The 16,784-nt window shown below is 40.9% G+C and overlaps 1 protein-coding gene across 4 annotated transcripts in view; it reads left to right on the top strand.

Moving 5' to 3' along the window:
• Nucleotides 1–611: 611 nt before the first annotated feature.
• DENND2C (DENN domain containing 2C) overlaps nt 612–16,784 on the top strand; it is an 87,555-nt gene continuing 71,382 nt past the window's right edge. For 2 of the 4 annotated variants that reach the window (XM_008973593.5, XM_055114249.2), the window contains exon 1: nt 612–1,080. The gene's annotated coding sequence lies outside the window, so the exon portion shown is untranslated. The remainder of the gene's footprint in view (nt 1,081–16,784) is intronic. The other 2 variants (XM_055114254.2, XM_055114253.2) reach the window with 1 other exon arrangement.

The following is a 16,784-nucleotide window of genomic DNA, read 5'->3' as shown; positions in this document are numbered from 1 at the left end:
ATTTCCTCATTGGGACATGATTTTTTTTAAGTATGTCATTACTTTTTTTTCCCCCATCATAGAATGTAATTTCTGTTTTACTGTCTACAGGTGATAGTTTCACAACGGTTTGGGATATGCTACCTTTATTGTTTGGGTTAAGTTTGCTTGTGACAGTCATCCGTGATACGTAACTAAACACCTCTCTTTCTGGTAGTCTTCTATTTTGGTACCTCTGTGTGAACAAATGTAGGAAGAGTTTGGTCACCAGACCCAAGAGGCTCTGGCTGGGTGGGGTGGGGTGGGGTGGGGCGGGGCGAGGCGGGGTGGGGTGGTTAGCGAGTGCCTGGGAAACAGGCTCAACTGATCCTTGTCCCGCAGCCTCGGTGAAACTGGGTTACAGCTTGCAGTAGGCACAACACCATGCACATACCTAAGCAAGAGCGTGTTGCAGGCGGAGCGCTTAGGCATGTGTGTCTCAACAGGGCGTGGGGGCTGACCTCACGCACTGGGAATATCAAGGCACCCCCGTTCTGAGATTCCAAGCCTGAGGTGCCGCGAGAGTTATTTGCTTCTCTTGACGTTTCAAGTTGGCACCGTAGTGCGATTGTTTGCTCACTGAGGTCAGCCTAGGAAACAGTGCTTGGATTCCCTGATTAAGCCAGGCTTTATCTTGTTGAGTAGTTGTGAAGCGTAAACCTTCACATGAAGCATAGGGCCGTCTCCGTGGGGCCGATGCGACGGCAGGCGAAGGCGATGGAGCTCTGGCTCGAGGGCTTGGCCGGACGACGGTGACACTGGTCGCCCGCCTGCTGGAACTGCAGTGACCGAGGTCCTGGCAAGGTTCTGGCCATACAGCGGACTTGAGGCGTGGTGGTTCCCCTCACCGCCGGCCGGGGCGGTGTCGGAGGCGGGCATAGCGTGAGGGGTGGGAATAGGAGCCAATAAGAACTGAGCCTTGCCAGGGAGGGCGGGGCTAGGGGGTGGGGCTGCAGCCGGGACGGGGCCTTCGGCTGGGCCTGCGGGGGCGGGACGGAGCGGACCCGAGTGAGACCCGGGAGACTAGCTTGGCCACAGGAGACAACGTTGAGGTACAGACAGGTAAGAGTCGGGGTGATTCGGCGCGGGGTTTCAAGCCGCAGGGGCTTCGGACTCTCGGGGCTGTCGGCATCACCCTTCTGGGCGTCGGGTGCGGGGCTGTGGCGCCGCGGCGTAGTCCGCGGACGGTGCGAGCCGAGCTGGCGGAGGTGGTGTCTCCGCGCCCCGCTGTCTCGGCACCTCCTCCGTCCGGAGGAGCAACCGGTTGTTGGGCCCAGCTTTGGGACGTCTCTCGTGGCCGCACGGGTTGTGGCGGAGCCTGGCTGAAGACCTCCTCGCTACCTCAGGGGCTTGGGGACCCCTAGGCTGGGCGCCGCTCTCTGCTGGGGAAGAGGGACGGAGCGCCCGGCAGCCTGGGGAAACGCGGGCTTTCTCCAAAATTAGCCAGTGAGCTTGAACTTCGACATGCTGGGACGATGCACTTCCAAACAATATTTTGCTTTTTTTGGTGTTTTGATTCTTAACAGCATCTAATACGCACAATACCGAAAGTTGTCAAGTAGAATTTTAATTTAAAAGTCTGACAGTGGAACACCTAAGAGCTTTTGAGTAACTAGGGCTGTATAGCAGCTGATGATTAGATTATGAGTCAAAAGGCTCAAGTCTAGGGCCAGAACCCGCGGAACCAGGTGTGATACCTCGGCCAAATTAACTTCCTGGGCCTCTCTTTCCGTAACTGTGAAACTGGCAAGTTCATGCCTATGGGTATTCTTAGGGTCAAATCAGATGAGTGACAGTATTCTACAAATGTCAGATATTTGAACGTGCGTGTGGAGCGTGTATATTCTGTGAAGCAACTACTACTTGCCTGGTACATAGTAGGCACTTTACAAACGTTTACCCTAAAGCTAGTGATTCTTCTGCAGTGTTTTAGATAAAGTGATAGATCCTTGCTTACTGTGTAGATAAGTTGTTTAAACTTTTCCCACAAAGTGACCCCCATTGTTTGAGTGTGTCCTATTTTTAAATGATTGATGAAATTTTCTAGAATAGCACAGTGGTGTTATCTGTACACTGTTGCTGAATCATTTACCACGAAGTCTGTAGCAATCAAATAATCTATTTCTTTGTCTTAGCTAAATAGTTGTAGTTTAAGATACCTGCTAAAGTAAGCTGGGAATATTGCTCCAAATCAAGACTTTCATTTGTTTTTGTGAATTGACGGGTTGCTTATAGGAAGATTTAAATCTTCCAAAATATTGTTAATATATAGCCATATTTTTTCATACAGCCTTTATTATAGACGTTTTTGTTCTTTACTATGGATATGTGTGCGAGGGATTTTAGCGGGAAGATGGGAAATAAAAAAGAAAATGGCAGTTTTGTAACCTGTAGGCTTTTGCTGGGGATACTTGTAGGCCTGTTCTGAGTTTGCCAGGCAGAAACCAGGAAATGTAGTAATTATGTGTCTTGGTCTTTCATTAGTTGGGGTGTGTGTGTGTGTGTGTGTTGAATGTGGCAGTACGTTTTTTAAATGCAGCAATAAAGGAAGAATATTTATTTTTCTTAATGACAATAAGCAGTTTCCTAAAGCTGGAAATTATATTACTTTTAAATGGTCTGTAGTGAGTCTTAAGTTATAGGCAAGAATTTTAGACCACTGGATACCAAGATCAAATTAAATGAAGTAGTAGAGGGAAAGTTACTAGTGAATGTAATTTTTGTGTGTGTTGCTTTAGAAGTTTTACTTAAACATGTTTCAGCAATTCAGTGGAGGATGGGTCTTTTGAAGCTACTTTAAAACATGAGTTTTAAACGTACTCCATGTATAAATTTTTCTGTGATTTACAATTTCTTGATCTTGGAGGTCTGAAACCTTACATTCACATTGTTTTTTGAGGGCCTACTACACAATAGGCACAAGATTATATTTATGTAAGAGCAGTATGTAATTCCTGTCATCTAGGAGATTCCATTCTACCAAGTGGGCTAAAATAAGTACTGAAAAAACAAAAGCTGTTTTTAAAGCGGATGGTAACAATAACAACATCAGCTATCATTCATTGGTACCTATTCTGTGCCAGGCAGTATTCTAAATTCTTTACATGTATTAGCTTACTTAATCCTCACAACAGCACCATGAGGGATGTTATTATGATTATCTCATTAAGAGGCATAGAGAGGTTGAGTAACTTTCCCATGATTAGACAACCTAGATAGCAAAAGTAGGATTCAAATCAGTCATTCTCCAAGGACCTGATTGTAACCTTTGCGCTATACTGAGTTTCAAATTCTGTGAGTGAGATACAAATGACATCTAATAGGTATTTTAAAAAGAGGTCTATAAAAAACTATTTCAAAAAGAAGGAAAGAAAGAGGAAAAAATAAACTGGTATTGCAATACCAGTTTTATTGCAATTAAAACGATGTAATTATAGTTTATCTGTAGGAACCCTTTTTTTGTTATTGTTGCCAGTGAATGACATGGGGTTGATTCTAAGCTCTCAGTCCCTCAGTAACAACAGTTATGGCATTATCTTAACAATATGAGGTGCTTATTTTTCATTAAAAAGCACCTCATAACTTCTTTCATTAAGAAGTTAAAAATATCTGTTCTCAGACTGTAAATTAAGTATTAGATTCAAGAAGAGAAAATGCTTCCCTGTCTTTAAGAAGCTTATAACCCAACATGTAAATAAGTCTCTACAATTTCAGCATGATAAGAGCTGTAAAGAAGTATAGATTTAGGTACTTTTGAAGAGTTGCAAGAAAAAGAAAGAAGTATAGATAGAATTTAACCACTGATGAGGAAAAATCATTCTGCGTGTGGTAGGGAGGACGATTAGAGAGAAGATATTAAATTTGGCTTTGAAGGATGAATAGGAGTTTGCTGAAATTGGGTCAGGAAACAGGAGATATGAATGAAAACCAGGGATAAGTGTGCAAGTATATGGTATGTTTGAGGAATGTGTTGTAGTCCATTGTACTGAAGGCCAGGGTGTGTAGAAATGGGTGGTTTGGCTAAAGGAGATGGTGCCTAGAAATAAGATGAAAAAATAAAATTGCAAAGCTTCCTTGCTGATTGCATTAGGATCACTAAAATTGCTAGGTAATGTGGTATTTCACTTCCCTTCATTTGGAACAATGAAATGAGTAATTAGTTCAGTTTGGCAGAATGTTTCACTAAAAAATATGGTGTTAAAGGTACTTTTAATACTTTGAAGTACAAGATATAAGATAACATTACAGACTTAGGTAAGTAAAAAGTTAAGATTTAGGGCCAGGCGTGGTGGCTCATGCCTGTAATCCCAGCACTCTGGGAGGCCAAGGCAGGTGGATCAAGAGGTCAGGAGATCAGGAGCATCCTGGTCAACATGGCGAAACCCTGTCTCTACTAAAATTCAAAAATTATACTGGTGTGGTGGCATGTGCCTGTAATCCCAGCTACTTGGGAGGCTGAGGCAGGAGAATCATTTGAACCAGGGGGTCAGAGGTTGCGGTGAGCTGAGATCGTGCACCTGCACTCCAGCCTGGCAACAGAGTGAGACTCTGTCTTTAAAAAAAAAAAGTTATGATTCAGAAAAAGAGGGAAAAAAGTCTTCTGGTGCTAGGTCTTGAAGAGCTAGAGTATCGTGCTAAGGACTTTGGACTTGATTCTAAAGACAATGGAGAGCCAGTGAAGGATTTTAGATATAGGTGTTTAGGAAAGATAAGCTGAAAATGGTTTGGAGGCTGAATTGGATGAAGAGAGACAAAAGGTAGGGAGATAAGTTAGGAGGCTGTTGCTATTGAAATAGTCCAGATAAGGGAGGATAGGGGCCTGGAGTAGGAAAATAGTAATAGGGATGGAGAGGAGAGGATAGATAGTGAAGGTGTAGAATTTGACAGGGCTTTAAAATCAATTGGCTCAAAAGAGGAACAGAAAAGTAAATGACTTAGTTTTTTAGCTTGGAAAACTGTTTGGATGAAGGGTCTTGTTTTATTTTTTAATATTGGAGGAAGATAATTGTTTCCATTTTGAATTCATGTTGAGTTTGAATTGTCTTTGGAGCATTCAAGTGGAGATGTCGAGAGAGGATCTAGAGTCCAGAAGCCAGGCTAAAATTGGTGATTCAGATTTCAGAGGTAGCCAGTAAGTGTTAATTGAAGCTGTAAGAGCAGATGAAATTGCTCAAGGGAGCATGTAGAATTAGAAGAGAAGAGGGCCAAGAATAAATGATTTGCTTTATGTAAGTAGAAGGAATTATTTATCTATGCTAATTTTGTCCTACAAATTATTATTATAAAGCAATGAAATGGGTTTTAATTGAAAGTTGAACAACTTTTACATCCAAATGAGTCCTGTTCTTTTAAAATTTCATTTGGGAGTCACTCATTTATTCCAGAAGTACAGATGCTCCTCAATTTTCGATAGGGTTATGTCTGAATAAACCCATCATAAGTTGAAAATATTGTTAGTCAACGTGTGATAAACTTACGAAGGGTTTATCCGAATGTAACCCCATCATAAGTTAAGGAGGGTACTGAGCACATACTGCTTTGGCACCATCATAAAGTTGAAAAATTGTTGATTTAAACCATCATTAAGTCAGGGACTGTCTGTATTGCCCAAAGTATTATTGGAGCTTCTCTTTGTAAAAAGCTTTATAGCAAATTCACAGCTACACAAGAACGTAGATCTTCTGGCTTTATTATGGAATTATTTTTCTGTCTCTTTATTTGCATGGCACATATAACTTATTTACTTTTTTTTTTTTTTTCAAGAGACAGGGTCTTGCTCTGCTACCCTGGCTGGAATACAGTGATGCAATCATAGCTCACTGCAGCCTGGACCTCTTGGGCTCAAGGGATCCTCCTGCTTCAGTCTCCTGAGAAACTAGGACTACAGGCATGCACCACCACCCCCTGCTAATTTTTATTTTTTATTTTATTTTTCTTGAGACAGAGTCTCGCTCTGTTGCCCAGGCTGGAGTGCAGTGGTGTGATCTCAGCTCACTGCAACCTCTGCCTCCCAGGTCCAAGTGATTCTCCTGTCTCAGCCTCCCAAGTAGCTGGGACTACAGGCGCACACCACCATGCCTGGGTAATTTTTGTATTTTTGGTAGAGATGGGGTTTCACCATATTGATCAGGCTGGTCTCGAACTCCTGACCTCAGGTGATCCACCCGCCTTGGCCTCCCAAAGTGCTGGGATTACAGGCGTGAGCCACCACACCCGGCCTGACCCCCTGCTAATTAAAAAACAATTTTTTTTGCCCAGGCACAGTGACTCACACCTGTAATCCTAGCACTTTGGGAGGCCAAGGCGGTGGGTCACTTCAGTCAGGAGTTTGAGACCCACCTGGCCAACATGGTGAAACCCCATCTCTACTAAATACACAGAAATTAGCTGGATGTGGTGGCGCGTGTCTGTAGTCCCAGCTACTTGGGAGACTGAGGCAGGAGAATCACTTGAACCCAGGAGGTGGAGGTTGCAGTGAGCTGAGATTGTGCCATTGTACTCCAGCCTGAGAGATAAGAGCGAAACTCTCCGTCTCAAAAAAAAATTTAAATAAATAAATAAATACATAAATTTTTTTCTTTTGTAGAGATGGGGTTTCACTGTGTTGCCCATTCTGATCTTAAACTTCTGGGCCTAAGCACTCCTTCTGCCTCAGCCTATCCAAGTGTTAGGATTACAGGCATGAGCCACTGTGCCCAGCTTCTGTTTACAATCAATCAAAGCTTCGAAAGCATATTCCTATCCCATCACTGGATCTTTAGTTCTTGGAAGTCATAGACAAAGCTTAAAAAACAACAAAAGACTGTGTCCCCATGCCTATAATCAGCACGTTGGGAGGCCAAGATGGGAAGATCACTTGAGCCCAGGAGTTCTAGACCAGCCTGAGCAACATAAGGAGACCTCGTCTCTACAAAAAATTTTTAAAAATTAGCTGGCATGGTGGCACATGCCTGTGGTCCCAGCTGCTTGGGAGGCTGAGGTGGGAGAATTGCTAGAACCCGGGAGGCAGAGATTGCAGTTAGCCAAGATCGTGCCATTGCACTCCAGCTTGGGTGACAAGACAAAAAAAAAAAAAAAAAAAAGAATAGCAGTATGGTCTTCTAAGGCAGGGGTTAGCAAATATTCTGTAAAGGGCTAGATAGCAAATATTAATATTTTGTACTTTGTGTGCCATACGGTCTCTGTCATAACTACCCAATGCCAAAAAGCAGCCATAGACAACACTTCAATGAATAAGCGTGGACTGTGTTCCAATAAAACTTTATTTATGGACACTGAAATTTGAATTTCATATAATTTTCACATCACAAAATGTTATACTTATTTGATCTTTCCACCCAACCATTAAAAAATGTAAAAACCACTCTTAACTCAGAGGCCTTGCAAAAACAGGCAGTGGGCCAAATTTGGCCCACAGGTAGGCCATAGTCTGCCAACCTTAAGGGATCTTTGAAATATTTGAATTCGTAAGCTTGGTTTAGAAAAAAAAAATCATGGTTCTTCGAAATCATACCTCCTGTTTTTAAATTCTAGTACATTTCTTAAAATAATTAAAAACATTTTCATTCATCCCCCATTTCTCATTTAAATGGAAAATACTCCCTTTACTGGTTTGGAACTTTAGATACAGAGAAATAGATTAACTTGTACAGAGTCAGAATTAAAAAGTATGTTTGAAAAATGTTTTTTGATATTCAATGTTCTTTACTGAATCAATAAAACATTGATCTTTTCGCTTCAGTGAAAGTGGGGACATTGAAACCTGGGTGAAATAAAAGATAAATTTGAAGGGGTATTCTGCACTGGTTCCCAGAGGGTTGGACAGGATGGAATTTTATTCTCTTTTTCTTCTGCCCTGAATGAATAAGTTTTATCCTAAAGAAAAGAAAACATGACAATGTCTTCACTTTATAAGCAGTATAGCAAATTATAAGACTGAAGGATTAAGTAAATGATGATAAGAGAAAAAAATTTAAAGGACCGACTTTTTCACATCTATCTATTCCAGGTATTTACCCATTTTTTTCCTTCCTCCCTTTCCTTTTCCCTCTTCCTTCTTCCCTTTCCTTTTCTTTTCTTGGTCTTTCTCTGTCACCCAGGCTGGAGTGCAGTGGCACAATCATAGTTCACTGCAGCCTCCAACCCCTGGGCTCACGCGATCCCTCCACCTCAGCCTCCCAGTTAGCTCGCATTACAGGTGCACGCCACCAAGACTGGCTAATTTTTTAAAAAACTTTTTGTAGAGATGGGGTCTCAATACGTTGTCTAGGTTGGGCTTGAACTCCCGACCTCGGGATCCTCCCATCTCAGCCTCCCAAAGTGCTGGGATTACAGGTACGAAGCCATTATGCCTGGCCCCTATTTTTGAGGAATAAATTCAAGATTTATTTTTTTTCTTATGAATCTTAGACTTCTGGTTAGTGGCGTGAAAACAGAGTTTTTAGCATTTAGTTCAGGCAATATTAATCCATTTATATTATTTGAAGGTTATGCTGTACTTTTTAAAGTTAAATGTCTAACTTTCGTAGTTTTCATAGCAGTGATAAATATTTACAACAAAGGATATGGAGAGAAATTATTATTTTTTTTCCTTCAAGTTTGAATTCATAGAAATGACATATTTGCGGATTTTTTGTTTGGATGTTAAAATTCAGGGACAGATTGGTGGGGGAGAGAGTTATTTTTGCTGCTACTTAAAAGGGATTTGCATTTTTCTCTGTCTTTTTTTCTGTTGGAGTAAAAAACAAAATCTCCCAGCTGTGTGGGATGTGTTTGAATTGGTTACTTAGCAGTGTAAACCATAATTTTGTATTTAAATATTTATCTGTACTCTTTGATATTCTGATTAAATAAGGATCTATTAAGGCTATAATAATAGAGCGTTCTGTGAGGAAATGACATAGGCTGCTCCACAACAGTATTTACTGAAAATTTCCTTTTCCCTGGGCCCTATTTAAACTATAAGGGGTAATTGGAACAAAAGGGGAAAATTATGTGAATTAGAGTGATGGTCAATTTAATCATGAGTGTAATGTGATAGCTATCATTGTATAGTTATATTGACATAAATCAGGGTTGAGCAAAGAGTGGGAGAATTTTGTCTGCTGTTGTTAAAAATGGTGAGTCGTTGAACCAAATTTTATTTTTGAACTTTGCATTCGTCAAGTGTGATATTTTCAAGAGTCTAGTGATAATTGTATTTTTAAATCAAATTGGATCAATTTGTCTTTCAAATTTGTTGTTTCATTATTAGAAGAAAAAAACGAAGTAAAAAATACAGAGGTATGTGCAATGACTGGATCTGGAAGAACAAAAATATTGAGGGAAATGGTCACCTGAGAAAAACTATAAGACTTTCAATGAAGATTATTTAAAACATGGCTTTATCAAATGGGCAAAATCTGAGTAAAATGACAGACCCATGTCTTCATATAATGTTGCAAATGAAAATTAAAAACCTTTAAAGTTAAAAAGAATCTTGGAAACATAGCATACTGGACTTTTAAATAAGCCCTTTCAAATATTTTCAAAGAAAGAAAAAGAGATAAAGTTATCTCAGTTTCCTATTTATTCAAGAATCATTCCTGAGAAAGATTATTGTCTCATTTAGTTGTGTATCAGTGGCATAAGGGAAAAATGGCTACATATCTCTTGAAAAAAGTATTCATCTATAATTCATGGAAGTTGTGCTCATGATTTTTGATGCTAAATCAGCTGGAAATTAAAAATTATACTTCTTAGTGATGACATAGCTCTATTCTTTACCATTATTGGACATTTCAGCAGTGCTTGCAAGATGGGTAGAGTCTGGTGCAGATTTTGCAATCCAAATCGATGGGGTCGCTGATATTGTAAGTTGTACTGTGCTTTTAGGTAGTGAAGATAATAAGGAGGATTTTCTTTTTTCTTTTTTTTTTTTTCGAGACGGAGTCTCGCTCTGTCGCCCAGGTGCACAGTGGCACAATACCGGCTCACTGCAGCCTCCGCCTCCCGGGTTCAAGCGATTCTCCTGCCTCAACCTCCTGAGTAACTGGGATTACAGATGCGAGCCACCATGCCTGGTTGATTTTTGTATTTTTAGTAGAGACAGGGTTTCACCATGTTGGTCAGGCTGGTCTCAAACTCCTGACCTTGTGATCTGCCTGCCTCGGCCTCCCAAAGTGCAGGGATTACAGGCATGAGACACCACGCCCGGCAGGATTTTCTTGTTGTTTAAATTTAACCACATCTGTGTGGGTATATTTACAGAATTTAAAAAAATAAATTGTTGATCCTCAGAAATTAAACTGGGAAAAAACTATTAAATAATTATGAGCAATTGAATAGCAAATGTGGTTAGAAAATATAAAGCAGTTATTTTAAGCATTGTTTGAAGCTGCTACTAACAGTGTTCCCTCCCCCTGTCCAGCCTCCCGTGCAAGTCTCACAGTGTGTTTTAATGAGTATCTCCTCAAAGCACCTTCCAACACTCAAGGGGAGGGAGGGAATTAGAGACAGGCAAACTTACAGCCAGTAGTCAAAACAATACAGCTGGAAGTATAGACATCCTCCTGCTTTCTTCTGAATGTCCAGGGCAGCAGGAAAGCTTGGAGCTTTCCCTCCAGCAAAAACAATAGGCTGGGTGTGGGTGAACATACTGTCCAGCAAGTCACTGCTGGGCTCCGTTTCTGTCCTGTTTGTTCTAAGGGCTAAGAATGGTGTTTGAAACTGCTGTTTTATATATTGCAAAGCTTTGGTATGCACAGAAAACTTTCTGAATCTCATGAATATATTGAAAGTTGTTAATTATATTAAAGGAAGCTTGCTGAGTAACCAACATTTTAAAATATTCAGAGTTAACTGTAGCTATTTACTATATCACATTGGAGTTTGATAGTTGAGATAAGGAGCTAAGCAGATTTTATGAATCCAGAATTTTTCTAGTTGAGAGGCAATCTCGGTCAGGCATGGTGGCTCATGCCTTTAATCCCAGCACTTGGAAGGCTGAGGCAGGAGTATCACTTGAGCCCATGAGTTTGAGACCAGCCTAGGCAACATGGCGAAACCCAGTCTTTACTAAAAATACAAAAAATTAGCCAGGCGTGGTGATGTGTTCCTGTGGTCTTAGCTATCCGGGCGATTGAGGTAGAAGGATCGCGTAAGCCCAAAGAGTGAGGCTACAGTGAGTTGCAATTATGCCACTGCACTGCATCCTGGGCAAGAGGATAAGACCTTGGGAAGGAAGGAAGCGAGGGAGGGAGGGAAGGAAGGAAGGGAGGGAGGGAAGGAAGGAAGGAAGACGGAGGGAGGGAAGGAAGAAAGGAAAGGAAAAAGGAAAGGAAAGGAAAGGAATCTCTTGGGCAGTTATTTTTCAATATTTTAGAATAACAAAATTTGCAAAGTTGCTGCTTTTGGCGGTCTAGTGAACTACCTTTGAAGCTATATGCTGAAGGGTTCCAAAAGACATTGTTATGACAAATGACACTTGGTACTATTGTCTATATCTGGCTACTGTATCTTTCAAGCATCACTACTGCACTTTTTTTGTTTTGTTTTGTTTTGTTTGAGACAGAGTCTACCTCTGTAGCTCAGGCTGGAGTGCAGTGGTGGGATCTCCGCTCACTGCAACCTCTGCCTCCTGGGTTCAAGTGATTCTCCTGCCTCAGCTTCCAAAGTAGCTGGGACTACAGGTGCCGGCCACCATGCCTGGCTAATTTTTTGTATTTTTAGTAGAGACAGGGTTTCGCCGTGTTGACCAGGCTGGTCTCGAACTCCTGACCGCAAGTGATCCACCCGCCTCTACCTCCCAAAGTGGTGGGGTTATAGGCGTGAGTCACCGCGCCTGGCCGCTACTGCATCTTGAACATGGCATTATCAGTGAAGAAAGTTTGAACAAAATAAAATATAGAGAGATTGTTAGTTCTTATTACTATTACCAGACTTTCAGTTGTTATTTTCCTGAAGAGAAACCTGAAACATTAAAGAAAAATATTTGGCCAAGAGATTCATTTGTGCCCCATCACATCAATACACTTGATCTTAGCCAGAAGACTGAGAAGCGATGCATCACATCAGTAACTGAGTTTAATGTGCACTCCAAAAAGAGAATGAATTCTTGCAGCTTAGTTCTTCTTTTAGTTTGAAGAATGATTAAGTGACATTGCTTATCATCATTTGAAAAATTTTAAAAACAGAGACAGGGTCTCACTATGTTGCTCAGGCTGGTCTTGAACTTCTGGGCTCAAGCAGTCCTCCTCTGCCTAAGTTATCATTTTGTATTAAGACTAAAGAACTGTTGCAAAGCAGTACTGCCATTCTTTTGACCCTCTTGTGAGTCGTAGCACCTTTCTTCCATCAGACTTTCTCCTCCCTCTTCCATGTATTTATTATAGCTTTCATTATTTTTTGCTGCAGTTTTAAAAAATATCGATTTTCCCCAACTTTAAAATGTTTCATTTGAAGTTGCATCTTCTTTTTGTTTTTATTATCCCTCTTACTGAGTTTCAAATAAATGTTGTCTTCATACTTTGTCCATTTCCTCACTAATTTTCTTTTTAATTTTTGCTGTTATCTGCCTTCACCATCCTTTAGAAACCATTTATTTAATGCCCTCTTACCAAATGCAAGGATCCTTTCTCAGTTTTTATTCTCCTTACTTGTATGACACTGGTTTGCATCTTTCTTTTCTTTTTAGAATTTTTTCCTCTCATGATGTTATCCTGGTTTTGTTACCTCTCACCAGCCTTTCTCCCACTCTTTATCTGATGCTCTCTTTTCTTCTTATCTATGGTCCCTAATCATGATGAATGTTCTCAAAGGTTTTTTTCATAACTCTGAAAACTCTCTGCTTAGGGAACCTGTGTATTCTTGTACCTTTTCTCCCCACACTTCCTATTTTAAACCTTCTTCCTTCTCCTTAAACCTTTGGCTTTTCTGTCTCTCACTTTACTCTCAGCAGATAACTGTGACTGTTAAAATAGAAAATAGAAGCCATCAGATGGAAAGTTCATCAGTGTATAGCCCCTAAACCTGGAAATTTACCTGCACTCTTATCTTTCTTTTATCATTTACCTTCAGTTCCAGTGGAAGACCTGTCCCTCTTCCTGGCAGATGCTGATAATCTTTCCGGTCCCATTGGAGGCCCATGCTCTCTCTCCTTCTTGAGGTCTTTGCTTTATACCCTTGTTTCTTTTCTTCTCTCCTCTTTAGCGACTCCTTCCCACTGGTGTTTAAACAAGATTAAACTTGTATAAGAAACAAGTTTAGAAAGATTTCCTGGACTTCACGTTCCTGTCCAGCTCCACTCTATTGTCTATTCGTCTATTTGGATAAACTCCTTGAATGGATTGTCTACAGTTGATATTTGCATTCTTTTTTCTCATCCAATTCTCAATTCACTTATTTTCCTTCAGCCTCCATGCCACTGAACCTGCTCTTGTCCAAGTCCTAATGACCAACAGACACTGCAGTTTTTATCTTACTTGACCTTTTGACAATGTATCTGTCATTGTTGACCACTCTTTCCTTCTTGATAGAGTCTCTTCCTTTGGCTTCCATGATTCCACACATTGATAGTACTTCTACCATCTTTTGTCTACTTTCGTGACTTAAACTGCCATCTGTGATACATGAGGACTTACCTAAAATGTCTGAGAACTGACTTACGCTTGATTACCAATGTTTTGGAGTTTATAAAGCTCAATTCCAACAGAACATGATGATGTATAAAAATAATCTTGAAAAATAAAATATGATGGTATAGTAATAAAGTAAAAATAAATATGGTATGATAAGAAACAAACAAACAAACAAAAGAAAAAAATGAGTTTGAAAAGTTGACATGGAAACCACAGTGAGATGCTACTACATACCAGAATGGCTAAAATTAAAAAGACTAACAATTCCAGTATGACTGAGGAGTGACTGCAACCTCATATATTGCTGGTGGGAGTGTAAATTAGTACAGCCTCTTTGGAAAACTCTGGCAGTGTCCACTTAAGTTAAACATATGCCTACTTGGCCAGGTGCGGTGGCTCAGGCCTGTAATCCCAGCACTTTGGGAGGCCAAGGTGGGCAGATCACCTGAGGTCAGGAGTTTGAGACCAGCCTGGCCAACATGGGGAAACCCCATCCCTAGTAAAATACAAGTTAGCCAGGTGTGGTGGCATGCACCTGTAGTCCCAGCTACTCAGGAGGCTGAGGCAGGAGAATTGCTTGAACCCAGGAGGTGGAGGTTGCAGTGAGCCAAGATTGCACCACTGCGTTCCAGCCCCAGAACATATGCCTATTCTATAACCCAGCAATTCTACTCCTAGATAATACCCAAAAGAAGTGTGATTGTGTCTATCAAAGATACATATAAGAATGTTTAGGCCGGGTGCGGCGGCTCATGCCTGTAATCCCAGCACTTTGGGAGGCCGAGGCAGGCAGATCACAAGGTCAGGAGATCGAGACCATCCTGGCCAACACGGTGAAACTACATCTCTACTAAAAATACAAAAAATGAGCTGGGTGTGGTGGTGCATGCCTGTAGTCCCAGCTACTTGAGAGGCTGAGGCAGGAGAATCACTTGATCCCAGGAGGCAGAGGTTGCAGTGAGCCGAGATCGCACCACTGCACTCCAGCCTGGCAACTGAGCAAGACTCTGTCTCAAAAAAAAAAAAAGAAAGAAAGAAAAAGAATGTTTATAACAGGCTGAACATAGTGGCTCTCTTCTGTAATCCCAGCACTTTGGGAGCCTGAAGCAGGAGGATCGCTTGAGGCCAGGAGTTTAAGACCAGCTTGGACAACATAGTAAGACCCCATTTCTACAAAAAAAGTTTTTAAACAATTAGCCAGGCATGGTGGCACACACCTGTGGTCCCAGATACTTGGGAAGCTGAGGTGGGAGGATCACTTTAAGCCCAGGTGGTTGAGTTGGCAGTGAGCCATGATTGTACCATTGCACTCCAGCCTGGATGACAGAGCAAGACCCCCATCTCCGAAAAAAAAGAAAAAAATTGTTTAGAACAGCTTTCTTCGTAATAACCAAAACCTGGAAACAGTCCACATATCAGTCAACAGGAGAATGGATAAATAAATATTGGCATTACCATTAAATGAAATAGTATACAGAAACGAAGAAAAACCGACTGCTATATGCAACAATATGACTGACATACATATTTTTTATATATATATATTTATACATATATATATAAAAGTTCTTTGAGCTGTACATATAAGATTAGTGGACTTTATGTGCTTTATGTATGTTACATTTTAAAACATTTACAGGCTTTGGGCTGGGCACAGTGGCTCATGCCTATAATCCCAGCACTTTGGGAGGCCGAGGTGGGTGGATCACCTGAGGTCAGGAGTTCAAGACCAGCCTAGCCAACATGGCAAAACCCCGTCTTTCCTGAAAATACAAAGATTAGCTGGGCATGGTGGTGGGCGCCTGTAATCCCAGCTACTCGGGAGGCTGAGGCAGAAGAATCACTTGAACCCGGGAGATGGAAGTTGCAGTAAGCCGAGATCACACCACTGCACTCCAGCCTGGGCAACAGAGCGAGACTCCATCTCAAACAACAACAAAAAAATTTTTTATAGGTTTTTGAAAACACTTGGTGCATCATAGGTGCTTCATAAATAATTTGTTGCTGATGTTCCATTTGCCAGGAATGCGCTCTTAGTTTTGTTCATTTTGTAGATGACTTCTCATCTATCAATAATCTCATTTAGTAATAAACTGCCTTTAATCATATATAAATGTCCTGTGAGTGTGCTTATATTTTATTTTGATGCATATAATTTTCTAATGGGACACAGAATGTGTAGTGAAAGGTACATAGACAGCTTTCAAATTATGCTCTGCCATTTAACCATTTGATTCTGTACCTCTGTTTTCTGTGTGCGAATGAGGATAATAATACCTGCTTGTGGCAGAGATTTTTTGTCTAATCTAATATCCATTCTTCTAAGTAATAGAACTCAGTAGTTTACCTGAGGCACAGTGCAGGATAAAATGATTAAAGATTATATTTCCCAGCCTGGCTTGCAGTTTGTACATGTGACTTAAGTCCTGGTCAATAAGCCATAGCAAAAGTGTTATATGGGACTTCCAGGAAGGCTGCTTAAATAGAGCTTTTTTCCTTTTTGCTTCCTGGAATGTGGATGTAATAGCTGGAGCTCCGTGTGTGAACTATGAAGTGATCTTGAAGACAGAATCCATATGTTGAGGGTGGCATAGCAGAAATATAGGCACCTGAGGACCTGATGACATCTTAGACTGCCTACTTTGTCTTTTTTTTTTTTTTAGGTGGCAGAGAAACAAACATCGGTATTGCTTAAACCACTTGCTATTTCCAGTTCCGGTTGTATGTACCAAAACTTAATCTTATATAGTACCCCAAAGAGGTGCTATGAAAATTAATTGTGATAGTGTGATTGAAGTGATTGGCACATAGTATTTAACAAAATATTTAATGAAGTGTAATCACTGTTCTTGCTGTTTTAATTCTCACAATACTCTGTATGAAGTGGGTGTTCAATAAGTATTTGATGAATCTTTAAAAAGTAAGTTATCTCCTTTTGAAACAAATGCTATAAAAGTGATTTATGCTTATTTTTATTTATTTATTTTTTTGAGACGGCTGTCTCCCAGGCTGTCGCCCAGGCTGGAGTGCAGTGGCGTGATCTTGGCTCACTGCAAGCTCCGCCTCCCGGGTTCATGCCATTCCCCTGCCTCAGCCTCCTGAGTAGCTGGGACTACAGGTGCCCACCACCACGCCCGGCTAATTATTTGT

The sequence above is a fragment of the Pan paniscus genome, chromosome 1, assembly GCF_029289425.2.
Source record: "Pan paniscus chromosome 1, NHGRI_mPanPan1-v2.0_pri, whole genome shotgun sequence".
In the NCBI taxonomy this organism is placed as follows: Eukaryota; Metazoa; Chordata; class Mammalia; order Primates; family Hominidae; genus Pan; species Pan paniscus.
This window is presented reverse-complemented; position numbering and strand designations above follow the sequence as displayed.